This window comes from Kogia breviceps, chromosome 2 (genome assembly GCF_026419965.1).
Source record: "Kogia breviceps isolate mKogBre1 chromosome 2, mKogBre1 haplotype 1, whole genome shotgun sequence".
NCBI lineage: Eukaryota > Metazoa > Chordata > Mammalia > Artiodactyla > Physeteridae > Kogia > Kogia breviceps.
This window is the reverse complement of record NC_081311.1, coordinates 124,959,374-124,972,347: the sequence shown is the minus strand read 5'-3', so window position 1 is coordinate 124,972,347 and position 12,974 is coordinate 124,959,374. Positions and strand designations below refer to the sequence as shown.

Genomic DNA, 12,974 nt, shown 5'->3' with positions numbered 1-12,974 from the left:
CAGCCCTACATGCCAATGACCAGACTCCTTTATGCAGGAGACAACTTGAATTTTACTTGTTTAAACCAATGAAATTTTGTTATACATAACCCACTGAGCCTCAATTGCTCACAAAACTGTGATAGCAACGATTCACTTTGGTGGAAAGACTACTAAAAATAGTATTGACTCAAGAGTTCTGGCTCTGGTAAGTGCAGACTAGGTAATGTATATAGAAAAAAAAAAAAAAAACTCATCTTGCTTTGGAAAACTTAAAAAGCTGGGTTAAAATACATATATATGAAAAAAAATTGCAGTTTTGCTACCACTTAGAAGGTGAAAAACCACAACAGAATATCACTCTTATCCTAACAATGAGAAAGGGCCAGATAATCCATAATGTAATAACTTTTCTTGAGCTCATCTGAGAGCTGGGGTCACAAGGCCAAGAGATTAACTAAATTTCAAAGGGTAACAGCCATTCTGAGGAGAGACAGGACATAGGAACGATTGCACCTTCAGCAGAACATGAGAGGGATGGGCTCATTTTGAAAGTGGGTAAGAAGAAAACAGCTAAAATGGTAACAAATACTCAAAGGCCAGAATGGGCTGACAGAATATTATAGATACCCTGGGATCTCCCAGACACAAAGGCATACACACTCATTCATAAGCTCTTTTTTTTTAGGCATCTCCTGGCAGCTCAGCATCAAGATTAAGGTCTGGGCAGAAAGCCAGAGAGAGCACTTTGGTGTCACAAAGGCACAAAATCCTTTCTGCTTCCCTACACCCTTCTCTAATAAAAAGCAAATTTTAGCCTTTTAGGTCAGAAAACCCTCATGCCCCCAAGGGCCCTGGAAAAGATGCACAGTCTCTGGGAAAGTGGTAGAAGCAAAAGTCATCAGACCCTGCTGGAGGAGCAGGTAACTCTCTTGAGCCCAGAATCTCACCCTAACACAATGCAGAGATCTGTTCCCACTAGGGGAAGAGCAGGACACTTTCTCTCACCAAACAACCCCAGAATCAAGGAAGAATGTGTGCATGATGAGAGGAATGGGTAGGAATACTGAAAAAGCCACACAACTAAGGCCCAGATGCACAGGACATTGTAAGATTAAGACTGGAGCAAAGTAACCCAGAACTTTTCCGCTCCCGCCAGGAGCACAGCACCAAGTAACAAGCACCAGCAGTCTACCCTGGGGAGGTACAAGATGTGACACGAGGCTTCCTGCATTTTGCAAGCATAGGAGGGTAGAGAACAAATGCTGAGAAAAATCCTCTGGTCCTCTAGGACCCACACTAAGCACAAGGAAGCAGCAGCACTGCTGCTGGAACTGTAAGTCTTTAAAAAAACACCCAACAGTATAAACTGTTAGATGAACAAAGAAAAAAAGAAAAATCATTCGATAATCTCAATAGATACAGAGGAAGCATCTGATGAAATGCAAAACCCAGTTATGGGCTTCCCTGGTGGCACAGTGGTTGAGAATCTGCCTGCTAATGCAGGGGACACGGGTTCGAGCCCTGGCATGGGAGGATCCCACATGCCGCAGAGCAACCAGGCCCGTGAGCCACAACTACTGAGCCTGCCACAACTACTGAGCCTGTGCTTCTGGAGCCTGTGCTCCGAAACAAGAGAGGCCGCAATAGTGAGGGGCCCACGCACCACAATGAAAACTGGCCCCTGCTTGCCACAACTAGAGAAAGCCCTCGCACAGAAACGAAGACCCAACACAGCAAAAATAAATAAATTAATTAATAAACTCCTACCCCCAACATCTTCTTTAAAAAAATTTTTTAAAAACCCCCCAAAACCCAGTTATGATTAAAAACCCCAACAAAATCAGAATAAAAATAAATTTCTCAATCTAATGTATGATATTTACAAAATACATTACAATAAACATCATACTTAATAGCAAAATCGTGACAGTATTCCCTTTGATTTGGAAATAACAACAGAATTTCCACTCTTCTTCCCACTTGCATTCAGCCTTGTTCTGAACATTCTAGCTAATTCAATAAGATATGAAAAAAAAGTAAAAGCATAAAATTTGAAAACTATTAAATAATATTATCTTTGATTACTGATAACATAGTTCTTTATGTAGAAAATCCAAAATAATCCACTCAAAAACTATTAAAATTAATAAGTGAGTCTACAACCTGCTGTATGCAAGGTCAGTATAAAAATTACATTTCTTTATATGAGGAACAGAAAGAAAATAAAGTTTTTAAAAATATATAATACATAATAATATTAAGCTGTGTAAAACTTCTAGGAACAAATTAACCACAATGAATAAGACCTCTATGCAGAAAGCCAGAAAATATAATTAAGAGAAATTAAAAAGACCTAAATATATAAAGTATGTACTTTGTATATGTTCATAGATTAAAGGAGTCAACATTGTAATTATGCCAATTCTTTAAGAATTTATTTAGCAATAGATTGAACGTAATCCCAACTAAAATCCTAACTTTTTTGTCAAATTTGACATAGTAATTCTAGAATTTATATGAAATAAGGCAAAGTCAAGATTCCTTGAATTAAAACATTGTGAGAGAATATTTTTAATTGGTATGTAAAATTATATGTTTCATGTGCCCTGTATTGTTTTTTGACTTCTGTATACACTACAGTGTGTTCACCACCAAAAAAGTTTAGTTTCCGTAAGGTGCCGTACTGCTGATGCCCTTTCCCCATTTCACCTTCTACCTCTTCCCCTCTGGTAACCACTGCTCTGTTCTCTGTAACTGTGTGTTTGGTTTTGGTCTGGTTTGTTCATGTATTTATTTATTTATTTTTTATATTCCACATATATTTCGACGACATGGATGAACCTTTAGGGTATTATGTTAAGTGAAGTAAGTCAGACAAAGAGTGTGTTTTAATAGATATCAAGAATAATGAAAAAGTGGCCATAGTTAAGATAGTGTCATAAGTAGTAAGAAGACACTAACAGACCAATTAAAAAGAATAATTGCCCCCAAAACATAGACATATGGACATTTAATTTATGATGTTGGCAATGAAGAGTAGTAGGAAAAGGAAAGAATTTTCAGCATGATTCTGTAACAACTAGATATCCATTTGAAAGGAAAATAGGATTTCACTTCTACCTCAAACCATTCATGAAAATCAATTGAACTGGAATAATCTAAATGCAAAGAGGCAAAAATATAATCAAGATTAAACTTAAAAACTTTTCCTCATCAAAAACGCCATTAAGAAATTGAAAAAGCAAGTCACAGAGAGGGAAAAGGTATTTACAACATTTAATCTATAGGGGGTTCTTAATCTAAATATGACTAATTTCTGCATATTAACAATTTTAAAAATCACCACAATAGAAAAATAAGCAAAAGCACCTGAACAATTTATAAGTAATAATAAACATATGACAATTAAACCACATAGCATGACTGCCTTATTCAACAAGGAAATGTAAACTATACTTTCATCAGAATGGCTGAAATTAAAAGGACTGATTAAATCAAGTATTGGTAAGGATGAAACAGTTATGAATTCTCATATACTACTGACTGAAGTGTAATTGGTATAGCTACTATGGAAAACTGTTTGGCAGTATCTACTAAAATTGAAAATTTGCATAAAATATAACATCAATCTCACTGGCAAGTATATATCCAATAGAAATGCATGTACATGTGCAGCAAGAAACATTTAAAAGAATGTTCATAGTAGCATTATTCATAATTGCCCAAACCTAGAAACAGCCCAAATGTCCATCAACAACACAGTGGATAAATACTATGTAGTATTTTTATACAATGGAATACCACACAGCAATGAGAATTAATGAACCACATAAAAAAATTAATGAAACTTAGAAATACATGTTCAGGAAAGGAAACCAAACACAAAAGAATACATGTTATATGACTATTTATGTAAATTCAAAAATCAAGCTAAATTAAAATTTTGTATATAGCGACACATAATGAAAGGTTAAAACTATAATGAAAACTAAGGAAATGATAACTGCAAAAGTCACAAAAAATGTTATCTGTCAGGGAATTAATGGAAGCGAGGGTTAATCTTTAGGAGAAGAAAAAGCAACGTTTCTGGAGTGCAGAAAATGTTCTACCTCTGGATCTGTATGATGGATGCATGGGTCTTTGCTTATAAAAATTATTGTTTTGTGTGCTTAATGTATAAAAATTCACAGTAAAAAAAAGTTTAAAATGGCAATAATTCTGTAATTAAACTTTACAAATTAAAAATTATGATACAGGGGCTTTCCTGGTGGCACAGTGGTTGAGAATCCACCTGCCGATGCAGGGGACACGGCTTTGTGCCCCTCTCCGGGAGGATCCCACATGCCGCGGAGCGGCTGGGCCCATGAGCCATGGCCGCTGAGCCTGCGCGTCCGAAGCCTGTGCTCCGCAACGGGGGAGGCCACAACAGTGAGAGGCCCGCGTACCGCAAAAAAAAAAAAAAAAAAAAAAATTATGATACAGTTGACCCGTAACCAACATGGGTTTGAGCTATGTGGGTCCACTTATACATGGATTTTTTTCAATAAATACAGTACCTGTATTTTCTTTAACTAAGTGTGGGGAAGAGTTTGTGTTTCATTAGCGATCACAGTATGTAAAATCAAAAGAACTAATGTTTGAGTCCTGATTCTATTCAAATTGTTTCAGCTTCCTGCCTTTGGTTGAATCACTTATCAATTCCTTTATTTTTAAGGCAGAGATAGCAGTAAGCGTACTTTTGACTCCACAGGAGTGGGCATCCCTAACTTCCCTCCCATGTTGTTCAAGGGTCAACTGTATATGAGACAACGTTCAATGAATATAACTAATATCTACTGAGAATTTACTGTGTTAGGAGCCACTGTAAGTACCTTATCTCATTTGATCTTTACAATTTTCAGAAGACATAGTACTATTACTGTCACATTTCAGAGGTGAAGAGACTGAGGCAGAGACAGCTTACATGTTACACAGCTACAGAGGTCTCATTTTAAGATCTGAACCTATGCATTAGTATGGTTCTGGAGTCCATGCTCTTAAGTAGTGCATTCTACTATGTCTCCAATATAGAGAAAGAGAGATACTCCCTATGCTAGATGTTAGTTTTCTTCTCTTGTCAAATTTACAGTTTAGTATGATAGGTAAACTAAGTCTGAAATACGAATCTTTCATGGATACAAGATATTAAATCTTTAATTTAGCACTCTATCCTTGTTTCATTGTAAGCTCTGCTAAGGAAGGGAGACAAATCACATTAAGATGACATATTTACTTTCCTCATTTATAATTGAGCAATATCATAAATTACACTGTTCCTGTTGCCCAGCATAGAAGTGAATATGTATAGAAGATTCATCCCAACCATAGGGATATTTTTCCCCAAAGGTCAGAAGAGTTTTCTCCCTACCGAAGACTTAACTAAACAAGGGGAAAACTCTTAAAAATATATATAAGTTTCTCTGATTATTGGTAACATCATTTTCCAGTTCAGTCAACCTGGAAATCTCAGTTATTTTTTAGAGGAATGATATGTAGTGGTGAACTGTGGATCCTTTGGAGTTTGACTGAATGGGATCAAGTATCAGCCTTGCTATTTTCTAGTTATTTGACCTGGGACAATTTACTTAGTTAATTCTGTTTCAGTTTCTATTGTGCAAATGGGGATGACATTAGCGTCTACTGCTCACGGTTGTTTCAAGTTTAAGTTAAATAATAAATGTAAATCATTTAAAACAGAGCCAAGTACATAGCAAATGCTACACAAGTGTTAATTACTATTATTACTCCCTGACCTATTGCCTTCAAAATCTCACCCACATCTATTCCTTTCTCTCCATTCCCACTGCTATGACCTAGGTCTCACCTTCATTCCTTCATTCTTATAGTGCTACATTTTCCCATAAATTGTTCTTCTTGACTACGACTGGAATCCTTTGTGAAGACAATACCAGATTAATATTCAAATGAGAAACTTTTGTTCACAGGATTGGCCTTACAAAATATTCTCTTTGTTTTGTCAATTGCCTAGTAAATTCAAATTTCTTATTCTGATGATCAGTATTTCCTACAAACTAGCTCCAGCCTTATTTTCCAGCGTTTTCTGTGTTCAGTCCAAGACAAGAAACTTATTCTGTTGTCAAACTAATTAATTGACCATTCATTGAATGTGAAGTATACCTTTTCACCTCTAACCCTGGATATGTCATTTCCTTGATTTTTCTGTTAATATTTTCCACCTGCATAAAGATCTAGCACAAATGCAATCTCCATGGTGAAACCTTGAATGAATGCAGTTTAGAACTGTACCTCCTTTCTTAAATCTCCTCTAATGCTTTATTTTTCATATATATGTATACATTTATATAACCATATTATTTCTCAAATTATTTGAAATGACTTTATTAATTTGACTAGTTTAGACTATTTTGATGATATCATAACCTAATACCACATCTTCTGCTTTATTTAGGCCTGGGCATATCTTATTTCCTCAAATTGAAGACAGAATTTTCTTGAAAGTCATTTTTGTCTCTCCCTTGCACCTGCTCTCATACTTAACCAACACAGTGCCTCTCATATTATGGCAGCATGTGATTAAGTATTTATTGAATTGAGTGAAATAGAATTATTAAATGTAATCACTAGCTTTGTCTTTCAGAGATCAACTCTGGAAACTGAAAGTAGAAGAATTCCGTAAGTCCTTCAGGCTCAAAACCAAGAGTAGTGTGAGAACAAACAAAGACTTGACCCATTTATTTTTAGAGCAATAATATTTTGTATACTAGTAAGTTTGAAAATATCCCTGAGGTAAAATGTTGCTAATCGTTTGTTTCAAGAAGTGATGTGTAAAGCGACTGGGATTGATGGATGACTGAAATGGAAGAAGATGAAAATCACCAAAGAGTGAAAGGGAAAGTATCAGTGTGGCTGGTGTGTTGTTAAGGATGTCCCTGAGTTTGGACACACCTGAAAATGATGACTAGGGAGGAGAATGATTAAGTCAAGCTGGACTCTTCAAACCTCTCAGCATTGCATGAAGTGGCTAAAGAACTGCAAGAAAAAGGTGTGTTCAGTCACTTCAGATTCTAAGAATTAAGATTAATAGAAGCATAAGATATGATCCCTGGCCTTAGGGAAGAAACTTTGGTACTTTTCAAGTTTTCTGTACTCAAACAGCACTTTTTTCAAGGTAATAAGTTTTGGGTTGCTGAGTGGTCCTACCAACACTTAATATAAAGCAATTGTCATTTATTTAGTTGAAATTCAGTTATCAACTACTTATTTACTAAAGAATTAATATCTATGATCTGAGGTTTGAGAGTAAGGTTTTTAGGCAAATAAAAGAAAGATCAGTCACTGAATTTCAGTGCTCAACATCAGGTTAAGAGGATAAAGAAAAGAAGCTTTAGAATTAGATCAACCTCTAAAAAAATGGGTGGAAGATTCAAATTAGACATTTTCCCACAGAAGACATACAGATGGTCAACAAACACATGAAAGATGCTCAACATCACTAATCATCAGGGGAATGCAAGTCAAAACGGCAATGAGATATTACCTCACACATATTAGAATGGCTATTGTCAAAAAGACAAGAAATAACAAATGTTGGTGAGGATCTGGAGAAAAGGAAATCTTTGTGCAAGGTTGGTGGGAATGTAAATTGGTGCAAACACTGTGGAAAATAGTATGGAAGATCCTCAAAAAATTACAAATAGAATTACCACATTCTCCAGCAATTCCATTTCAAGGTATGTATCAGAAGAAAATGAAAACACTAACTTGAAAAGATATATGGGCCCCCATGTTCACTGCAGCATTATTTACAATGATCAAGATATGGAAACAACCTAAGTGTCCACTAATGGGTGAATGGATGAAGAAGATGTATATACACACACAATGGAAAACTACTCAGCCGTGAAAAAGAATGAAAGCTTGCCATTTGCAACAACATGAACAGACCTTGAGGGCATTATGCTAAGTGAAATAAGTTAGACAGAGAAAGCTGAATACCATATGATCTCATTTACATGTGGAATTTAAAAACAAACAAAAACACCAAGCTCACAGATGCAGAGAACAGATTGGTGGTTGCCAAAGGAGAGGGTGAAGGGTGGGTGAAATGGGTGATGGGGGTCAAAAGTACAAACTTCCAGTTATAAAATAAAAAGTCATGGGGATATGATGTACAGCATGGTGACTACAATTAATAATATTGTATTGCATATTTGATAGTTGCTAAGAGAGTAGATGTTAAAAATCTTTATCACAAGAAGAAAAATGTATAAGGATATGTGGTTATAGATGTTAACTAGACTTACTGTGCTAATCAGTTTGCAATATATACAAATATTGAATCATGTTGTACACCTGAAACTAACACAATGTTTATGTCAATTATGCTTCAATAAAACGTTAGATAAACCTCAAGCTTCATTCCCATGAATGATAGATTTAAACTTTCTGTGGTGCATTTTCCTCACATGAGAATTGAGATAATATCATATCTACCTCATGATATTATTGCTTACATTAACTTAGATGTTGAATGCAAAGTGCATGGGATAGAGTCGATACTTAATATATATTTTTTCTTGCCCACATCCCTTCAATTTCCATGAATTGTTTAACAAAACATTGGATGAGACCGTTCCTCAAAATTATTTGACAATCATTTTAACAATTCTCTTTATTCTGTATCTATAAGTTTGCCTGTCTTCCTTCAAAACAAGCATTTCATATTCCACAAGCACACAACTTCCCCCTTTTCTCCAAAAAGCACACAAACACACTTTCAGTCTAGATTTGCAATCACCACATAATAGGATATACATATTGTTTGACTAAATAGTTTGTTTCTTCACTAAGAGTACAAAGGAGGAAAAGTATCTACTAAGAGCATCTTGATTTGTGTATGAAGAAAGCTGAAGTTTAGTTTCTTTTTGAGCATGTCAATCAACAGTATTCACTGAGTACCTCTGTTGTATATTTTATATGACGTGATTATGAAGTTATGATGCTTATTAACAAACATACTTGAATTGAAATATCCAAATGAATCAATTCCAATTTAATAACCATGAACATTTATCAAGCATTAACTATGTAGATGGAATTGTGCTATAGTTTACATGTATTAACTCACCACAAATTCAGTAGTTCCTAATCTTATATCCATTTTAAAGAGACATTTTAAAGTAATTCATTCAAAGTCATACAGCTAAAAAGAGATAAATCCAGAATTTAAACCCAGGAAGTCTGAATCCAGAGTCAAAATTCTTAAAACACTACACTATGCCACCTGTTTGGTTTTTTTTTTTTTTTTTTCAGTAGATATACTGGGAGACAATGTACAAACATCAATACTGCCATCATTGCCTCTACATTTTTTGGAAATTTTAATTTAGAATTGTCCTCCAGATTATCCCAATTCATCAAACAAGGAATTTGAGCATGCAGAGGCTAGGACTCTATGATTCTATGGTTCCTTCCAACTTTAAAATGATAATATAAGAGCACTTGCTTTTTTTAATAAATGAAAGATGACTTTTAGAGAATTTCAGAACTCTAATTCTAAACACTTTTCGTCAAAGAATAATTTAGGTGATTCATTAACTTTCTTGCAGAATCAACATTTTCACTTATTTCCTACTAGTTCAAAGCCATCCAAATCAGGAATTGAAAATATCATTTGAAATGGAAGCAATGACATGACAGACGATACAGAAAAAACTTTGCCACATTTCCGTAATACTGCTTAAGCAAGACAAAACTCCAAAGAAATAATTAGAACATGTTTGTATTCTTATTAAATATTAAATAAATATTTAAATATTCAGGCTCTTAAATAAAATTAATTTAACTTTTTCTAAGTTGTTGGTGAAGGTAATATTTTTTGAAAAGCTGTGTGTTTTGATCAAAGCCCAAGTCTTCACTTTGAATAGATATTGAGCAAGTTATTAAAACTTCTTGGATCTCAGTTTTCTCATTTATAAAATGGGAATAAAAATAGTAATCTTAAAATATTTTGGGGAGAATTAGGACAAAATATATAAATGCCTGATACACAGCAAATCTTAATCCTCAGCAAATCCAAATATTTAATTCTGTACTCCTATTTAAAATTTCCATAGCAACACTGGCTAATAACACTAATTTTTCTTCATGCTTGTCAACTTATGATTAAAAGGAAAAAAACTCACTTAAATAAAAAGTGATAAATATTATGTACCAGTTATGTACATAGAACAAATGCAAAATCAGTCATTAGAAATCTTGAAATTATACAACTTAATTCAGACTAGCAAATAGCTCAAATCTTTATCTTTTATATACATTTTTCCTCAGTATTCATAAATATCAAGAACTGTAAATAGAAATATATTCTTTCATGACTGTCTGCCAAATTTATTCAGCATGACTGCAATTGAGTGGAAAAATAAAAATACATATTACTTACTGTATGTGGCACTTGGCAATTTCAAAATGATTTGCAAACATTCATCCTCAAAATACTCCTACAAAATGCATCTGTGAAAATAAAGAAATGCAAAAGAGTAAGCAATTTGCCAAGGTCACAGAAAAACTAATCCAGAACAACACTTACTTAGACACCACATATTTTAACATACCGAAATGAGCTTTTGCAAAATATAGATTATATAGATTATACATATAGTATATTATAATGGGCTGATGAAATGTTCCCAACTATATGCAAACATTCTACACATCAGTCAAGGAGGACACTCTTAAGATGAATCTGCACATTGGCATCCAAAATACATGCAAGAAACACAGGCCCCCAGAACAAGCCAGAATAACATAAAAGCAATTCAAAAATGAGATATTTATAAGTAAATTTAGTTGGATATTTTAGGTGGCTATTACATAATTCAAGTTTTGCAAATGTACTTTTGTCTAATATATGAAGATCACTGAGTCAGAGGAGAATTTTGCTTGATTTATCCAGAGAATTACACCAATTCACTTTGTAACTGAGTTTCAATTCTAATTGAAAACCATGTACTGAGAAAAATGCAGGCATACCACTTGCACACCTCACAAAAAATAGACAAACATTCATTTCTTTTTTTTCCAGAAGGCCAATTATAAGGAGAAAGTTATTTAATCAGATTTCATTAATTAATGTGCTTGTTTTAGGGGAGAGGTATTAGGGAAAGCACAGTAATTTCAAAGTGTAAAATATTTCAGCTTAAGTGAATTTTATGCTTCTGGGTATACTGTTTTGTAAAAGAACTGTTCAAATGAAACAAAACAAAACACAACCTAATGATAATTAAAGTAACCCTTCAAAGTACAACATGTTGTTTCAGACAGCTTAAACACACTATGGACAATACAAAGTAGCAAGCATCTTTAGAGAGACATTAGTTTTCAGCAACCAGCAGAATTTCTGCTTTCCGCCCAGATATTTAGTTGTTTATAGGACTAAGCGGAAATACTAGCTTACCAAATCAACAGTTCAACAGCAGAACAGGCATTCTGAATCGAACGTCTAATTAATTTATCTTCCTCTAGTGTGTAAAAGACAACAGGATGGCACTGGCCTCTACATGGTACAGGAATAAATGATTTCACTAATCCTCAACAGAGAGCTTCTCAAAAGGAGGAAACGAGATAGTTAGCGAATTTACAGTTAAAGGTCAAAAGTAAGTCAAAAAGTTTTTAAGAAACCATGTATTTTTATAAATTTCATTTTTCTAAGTTTAAAACTCAGAGCTTAATAGAAGATACAAACTCATGTCCACATATAATTTCAATAGAATTATAAAGTTATAACAATTAGCAGATCTGTGTATTTCTTCATGCTTTAGCATAGTCATCCTCTTAGGCAAGAGAACTGAAGTTAACACTAATTCCATGACTTGCCCAATTTGACACAGCTAATAGGGATGATCCTGGACTCAGAGCCAGCTTTTCTGACCCAGTTGCTTCTACTACAACACCTACTAGTCCCTACACCTCATGCAGGGCAGAAGTTGCAAACTGGGGCATGTTAAAAAATATTCAAAAGCAAGAGATTTCTCATAAGAGTTCTAATTTCTTTTCTTTTCTTTCTTTTTTTTTTTTTGAAAGAGCAAAGATATCTTAAGGATGGGTTCACAGCTTCCAGAGAGCAGAGAAATGGTTGCCAGTCTCACATGGGACATGCCTCCTGCACTCATCTAATTCCTACTTTTGCAAATTGTCTTCTACTCTGCAGTTGTCAAGCACCAGAGAGTTTTGCTCCTGATCCAAAAAACCCCTTTACCTACCAACTACAATCAGACCTCTTTGCTGTGAAACAGGAAGAATAATATTAATTATCCTCCAAGAGCATATTTCATTAGTTGAAGTGACTGCTTCTAACTACATTTCACTATACTCTCCTAATCAGGTGTTATTGATTACCTTATTTTAACCTACATATACATTTTAAAATTTCATGGGCTTGAATTTCCAGGTATTTAAATATATACTTGATAATTTTTAAAGCTAAAGGAGAAATTTAAAAATACAGTTGACTGGTACATAGTCATAAGCATTAATCATCTCAAATTATGATTTTTCATTTACAATGGACATCTTTCAGAGAGATACCTCCTGGGTTGATGGGTGTACTAAACCTTTAATTTAATTAAATAAACTAGATTAAGAGAACAGTGACCACTAAAGGTAAAGCAATGTAGCCCAAACAATCTGGATACATCATGGCATATTGCAAATAACTTAAAATATCAATATGTTTTGTAGAATGCTTAAAAAATATGGACCTGTAATTTGGGATAATTGTGGTAATAGCAGCCACCTAAATCTGAAACTCTTCACACACACTGTAAAATATACAGCCAACAAAAACCAATAAAAACACACAAATCCTAGGCCTTCAGCAAAACTGGAGGTTGGAGGATAATAAAAATGTCAGATTACCTGTAAACAGAAAATTAAACACCAATTTCTAACAGAGCTATCTTTCAAGCTCCCAC

At 34.3% G+C, this 12,974-nt stretch overlaps 1 protein-coding gene across 4 annotated transcripts in view; it reads right to left on the bottom strand.

Annotated features, from left to right (window-relative positions):
- LOC131750502 (polypeptide N-acetylgalactosaminyltransferase 13) overlaps positions 1-12,974 on the bottom strand; it is a 578,974-nt gene that overhangs the window by 530,759 nt on the left and 35,241 nt on the right. For 3 of the 4 annotated variants that reach the window (XM_059052963.2, XM_067026047.1, XM_067026046.1), the window contains exon 2: positions 10,445-10,515. The gene's annotated coding sequence lies outside the window, so the exon portion shown is untranslated. Of the gene's footprint in view, positions 1-10,444; positions 10,516-11,458; positions 11,604-12,974 lie in introns of all 4 variants that reach the window. The other variant, XM_067026045.1, reaches the window with a different exon arrangement.